The sequence below is a fragment of the Etheostoma spectabile genome, chromosome 15 (assembly GCF_008692095.1).
Source record: "Etheostoma spectabile isolate EspeVRDwgs_2016 chromosome 15, UIUC_Espe_1.0, whole genome shotgun sequence".
NCBI classification, from domain to species: Eukaryota; Metazoa; Chordata; class Actinopteri; order Perciformes; family Percidae; genus Etheostoma; species Etheostoma spectabile.
Genome location: NC_045747.1, coordinates 19,688,331 through 19,693,807, shown reverse-complemented (window position 1 = coordinate 19,693,807; position 5,477 = coordinate 19,688,331). Strand labels below are relative to the sequence as shown.

Genomic DNA, 5,477 nt, shown 5'->3' with positions numbered 1-5,477 from the left:
AGTCCAAAGCCCACAGCGTATCAGTTTTCCTTCTCAACGGGGACAGGACGTTTGACGAGGTGCGAGTGGCACTGCGCCATGAATATAAATGGCCCCGGAGTCTCTGTTGTACTCCTTGAGGAGGCAGAGCAACACAGCTTGCCACACTTCTTCTTCTGCCCCGGGTTTAAGATCTCATCAGATAGCCTGCATATAAAGATAGCGCGCCGAGGACTTGTGCACCTGCAGTATCGCAACACGGATCTGTGCTTGAACATGTGATAGTGGCCTGTCAGGTCTCTATATATTGGCGGGAAAAAGGATCACGTGGTGTTGCAGCATTGCCTGATTCAGTATGAAATGTACTACTCCTCTCTCATGACCTTGGATAAATTGCTCTGATATCCTACAACCTCAGTCCCTCCCCTGCAGTAAATGTTTTACTTCCCTGGATGCTTGTGACTGGCTGTCAATCAGTGAAATATCCATTTGAAAGAGTTGTCCATGTAAGCATGCCCACTCTTTGCCTAGTTCCCCCCCAATCCTTTGTCTTTCCCATGTCCTGTCAGCCTACTCCCTCTCTCCTCTCTTCTCTTCTCCTCTCCATGAATCTGCAGAGAGAGTGAAGATGGCGTGAGGTCTGGTCTTTTAACAATTGATTAAGCGGATCGGCTCTAAGTGTTAGCAGAAGAGCTGGACAGCTGACAAAGCAGGCGCTAACCTCTGAGATGAAAACCCAGAGGTCGTTTTTGGTCTGCCTGCAGGCTGCAAACACGCAAAGATGTTACAGCCTCACATGCGACAACACAGCCCTTTGCCATTTTTCTAAGAAATCCTTAAAGATAATTCATTTTATAGGATGTTGCTTTAGGTACTTAACCCCGTTAAATGGACACCCATAAAAAGTGATTAAAGTTTAAGTTTTCAACTTGTCTGCAGGTGGCATATTTACTATAGCCATATTCACACGGGATTAGTATTCCCCCCTCCCCCCCGATTTGCTTCTCCTGTCGCAGGTATGAAGTATCTCAAATGCTTTCTGTAGTTCATCTTCGGTGCGTTGTAGTTTCACCACGGCTAACCCACATCAGAATCACCCGCCTTCAGATAAACACGCAGCCGAGTGGACTGTAAGTGGAGTGGGATTCTCTAAGGGTATATGGTTTCCTTATGAATTTTACTTCACATCTTTCCTTTATCTCATGGCTTTTCCATCATGATCAAAGAAAAGTGCAACTGTGTTCCCCTTTCTCAGAGTCTGTGTTTGTTTTTTTCTCATCTGCCTTGACTTCTTGACTGTGTACCAAACCTTTTTTGGCAGGTAAAGTTTTTTTTATTTCATCAAGTTCCTTTCTCTGAGTGGTGCTATTGAGTCCTCTTGCCTGTGGTTTCTCCAGTCGTGAGAAAATGTAGTCTTTTAAATGTTAGATCTCAGCCCAGCGTAATCTTTTCAGATGTCTTCATAACCACCACGTACTTGTTAAAATCTCGCATCAAAATATTAGTCATTTAGGTTTTCTGTCCCAAGTTTCTGCACGACAACCCAGGTCCTCCTGTGTTTATTCCAAACCATCCACAAGCATAAGTTACATCACTTCCTTTACAAAGTACAAAAAGTAGACACTGGAAGGATAAAACGACAAATGTAGAATCCGCCACGAGTTGGCTGTCTTATATGATTCACACAGAAGCATGACAAACAGTAAACTTTGTGTAAATGTGAAAATATCACTGACGAGTAAGTGTAATTCATTGGAGAGGTCTTTGTCCGCTGTCATTTACCGATGTTAAATGTGTTACACTACAGTAACATCAGAATAAGTAACATCACAAATAGAGTAATTAAGAGAATCCGTCGGTGTTTGTGTGACACAATGACTTTTAACTACACGGCTAAGCGAGTGCAAATTCTGCATCGCCCTTTGGCTATCACTCCTGTGTGTCTGTGTGTATGTATGTGTGTGTGTGTGTGTGTGTGTGTAAAGTCTCTACATGTGATCACAGCTACTCGGTGCTGTTTGTAAGGTTTGATCAGTATCTACTTTATTCACAGTAGTAGTAATCCTACACGACAAGCTCTAACTGATACATGTGTTAAACAGTCAGTTGTAGTTGCTGTTCAACAGTTTTATTGGATGAATCATCACTAGAGGTCTTTGACTACTGTGTTGGAAACCTTGTGACTAGAAAACGATGGTATGTGCCCTGGTGCATCAACCTTTGTTTGGACCCATCTAAAGTTCAACCTTCACAGTGAGGACATTTTTTTGAATGTTAGGACATTTCGTCCTTGCCCTCACTTGTTCACTGAGTATAATGAGGATCCTCACACAGTGTGTGTGTGTGTGTGTGTGTCTGTCTGTCTGTCTGTCTGTCTGTGTGTGTGTGTGTGTGTGTGTGTGTGTGTGTGTGTGTGTGTGTGTGTGTGTGTGTGTGTGTGTGTATATAATATGTGTCAGAACGAGCCAATGCAGGGATTCTCAGCCCATCATACATGAACATCAACATGATGCAGACACACACACACACACACACACACGTTATGTACCTATTGCACTCATATACATCCAATTACTGAAACTAGGATATGGTTGGCATAACTTAATGAACAGCCATTTTTCACCTGCCTAACTGGTGCCGCTCCGTTCACACTCCCATTCATTCTCAAGCGAAGCTAGTGGAGAAATTCCCTCTGGACAGAGTTAAACCTCCAGCTGTGTGATGGATGATTTTGCCAAAGTGATAACCAATTAGGGTTTACTAGGGATGTTACGATGCTTCGTGAATCGGTTAAATCAAAATCAATGTGCAAAGATTACAAACGCTTGTGATAAAAAAAAAAAAAAGAATCGCAATGCAATTTGTAATCAGCCTAGGGCGTAATCTACTTTCAAATTCTCTTGTTTGACATAAGACGTCACTACAAGTACATGTTCTTAGTCTATTTTAAGACATCTTTTCTATTTATTTAGTTATTTTGATGTGGGATTTGGTTCTAATTTACATTTTTTGAATTTAATATAAAATACAATTTCCATTGCACTTTTGATGAGAGGACACATCTGTTGATTTGCACAACTTACATAAATAAAGGAATATTTTTCAGTCATTGGCCTGCAGCTTATGCAATTGTGAACTTAAAATTGTGAATTGAATCGTGAGTTGAGTGTCGCGTTGCATCCCTAATGTTTACTGGAACTAACTGCTGGTGGGTTACCTGTTTTACAACCAGACCACTGAAATAAATATCTGTAATATATTACTGGGAACAAAGTCTCTGCCTGACTCACTTTAAAGACAAATAAACACCCAAATTACCAAAAAAGAAGATATATTTTCTTGTTTACCCTGAGTGAAATTCCATCCACATTCATTGTACTGCGATGGAGGGAGAAGAACATACTCTGCAACATTCGATCTGAGTGATGAGCTAATTAACAAGAAAGGAAATTAGCAAAGTTTTCTTTTTTGTCTTATGAATCGCTAAATACTTTTACGCGTTTAGCCTTCTAAAAGTCTTTCAAATATCTGAGAAGTGAACATTTCACAGCTGTTAGACATACTGTATGCAACTTGTGAGGAGGAGCAGCAGGTAGACTTTTTCTGTCTTTGAACCCGTTGTGGAGCAGTGGTTTCCAAATGCTTGTCACAGATCGCATTAGTTGTAATTAGACACAGAAGAGATAAAACTTTCCAGTTCAATTCAATTATTTATTTATATATATATATATATATATATATATATTATATCCACACAATACCGCGTCAAAAGTTTGGGTCACTTACAAATTCCATTTCACTCATTGTAGACAGAATACCAGCTGAGATCAGTTGCAAGTTTTTTTAACCAGGGCAGCAGTTTTCAGATACATTATGTGCTTACATAATTGCCAAAGAGTTCGCCAATGTTTTCTAGTTAGTTTTTTAAATGATATCAGATTAATAAACAGAATGTGCCTTGGAACATTGGATGAATGGTTGCTGAAAATGGGCAATGTAGATATTGCATTAAAGATCAGCCCCCCACTCAGATCAGCTGGTATTCTGTCTATAATGGAGAGGAATACAAATTGTTTGTGAACCCAAACTTTGACCGGTAGTGTGTGGGTATAATTATATATATATATTATATATATATATATATATATTATATATATATATATATTAGTCTCAAATAACAGAAGTTAGGCTATCTCAGGACACGATACAGAGCATGTTTTTTTAAGCATCCAGTTCGTCACAACCAAAAGCAAAACAATGCGTTATACGTATATGAGAAAACGTATCTTTTTTTTTTTTTTTTCCTTTTGGGTCAGTCATGTTGTGACCCCTCAGATTTATCTTGCCACTCCTTGTTGGAAACCACTGTTCCAAAGGCTAGTAAAATACTTTTTGTTTTGTAATTTGGGTGAACTGGCCCTTTTTGAAACGAGGCAGGAACATCGAAACCTCTCAGCTAGGATCTTTATCTTGAGTCAGATCGTCAGTGTCATTAAATATCCCCTCCCACATCTGTCCCACGGTTGTATGCTGCATAGATGCAATATGCCTGTCCTCCATGGGCTGCATGGCTAGATACCACTACAGAGGTCAAGTGAAAAGATATGTTTGTTGTTACAAATTAAATATTGGATGCTGGCTTAAGAGGTGGGAAATAGACGTATCTGATCTACAGGACGTCCCAGTAGATTCCTGGTCTCACTGCTTCACCTCTGATTTGAACCCATCAAACAGCACACCTAACCTATACTTTCCTCTGACCTCTTACTATTCATTACTGCCAAAGTTCTACTCACGTCTCTGTCCAGAAAGTTTCAGTTGGTCAGGCTTTTGGAGTCCATGACAGAATAATACAACTGGTACTTTGAGATAAAGGGACAGTTATGGCTATGTAATATCAGTTGTAATGGATGAATCCCTCCCCGCGCGTTTAGCTCTCGGTGCAGAAATCACCTGAGGACACACGTCGCTGATAAGCAGCTGCTTCTACAGGTTATTACGCTTTGTAGCTGATGATTTAGCTTATACTGTTTTGCTGTCTTTTTATTTGTTGTCGTGCCTTGATTGTTTCTCTGGGTTAACTCAAAAAGTCCTGCAGACCTTTGCAACTCCCTCAGTCTGTCAGACTATTCCCTCATTCATCTTTCATTTTGTTCATCTGTTCTTCACGTCATTTGACTTCATCAGACACTTTCAGCACTCCTCTTTCTCATACAACACTACTGAGCTGTCTCATTCCCATGCCTCAGAAAAAAACAATGAAAAAGACCTGTTCTGTATTTATTGAACCGAAGTGCCAGAAAGGATTCTTCAATAATTACAGGAACCTCTCATTCTCTCGCATCCTGAAAAGTCACTCTTCAGTGGCAGTTCAATTTACCATGCAGCAGCAGCGGCAGCAGCAGCATCCCATGTCCGGCGGACAGGTATCAAAGCCCCTCTCAGCTGCTCTAACTGTTTACAATGACGCATCGATCCGCTCTGCTTAATCCCCCCCC

At 40.5% G+C, this 5,477-nt stretch overlaps 1 protein-coding gene across 1 annotated transcript in view; it reads right to left on the bottom strand.

Annotated features, from left to right (window-relative positions):
• The window catches only part of grin2ca (glutamate receptor, ionotropic, N-methyl D-aspartate 2Ca), an 86,787-nt gene that overhangs the window by 79,665 nt on the left and 1,645 nt on the right, over positions 1-5,477 (bottom strand). The window lies entirely within an intron of this gene.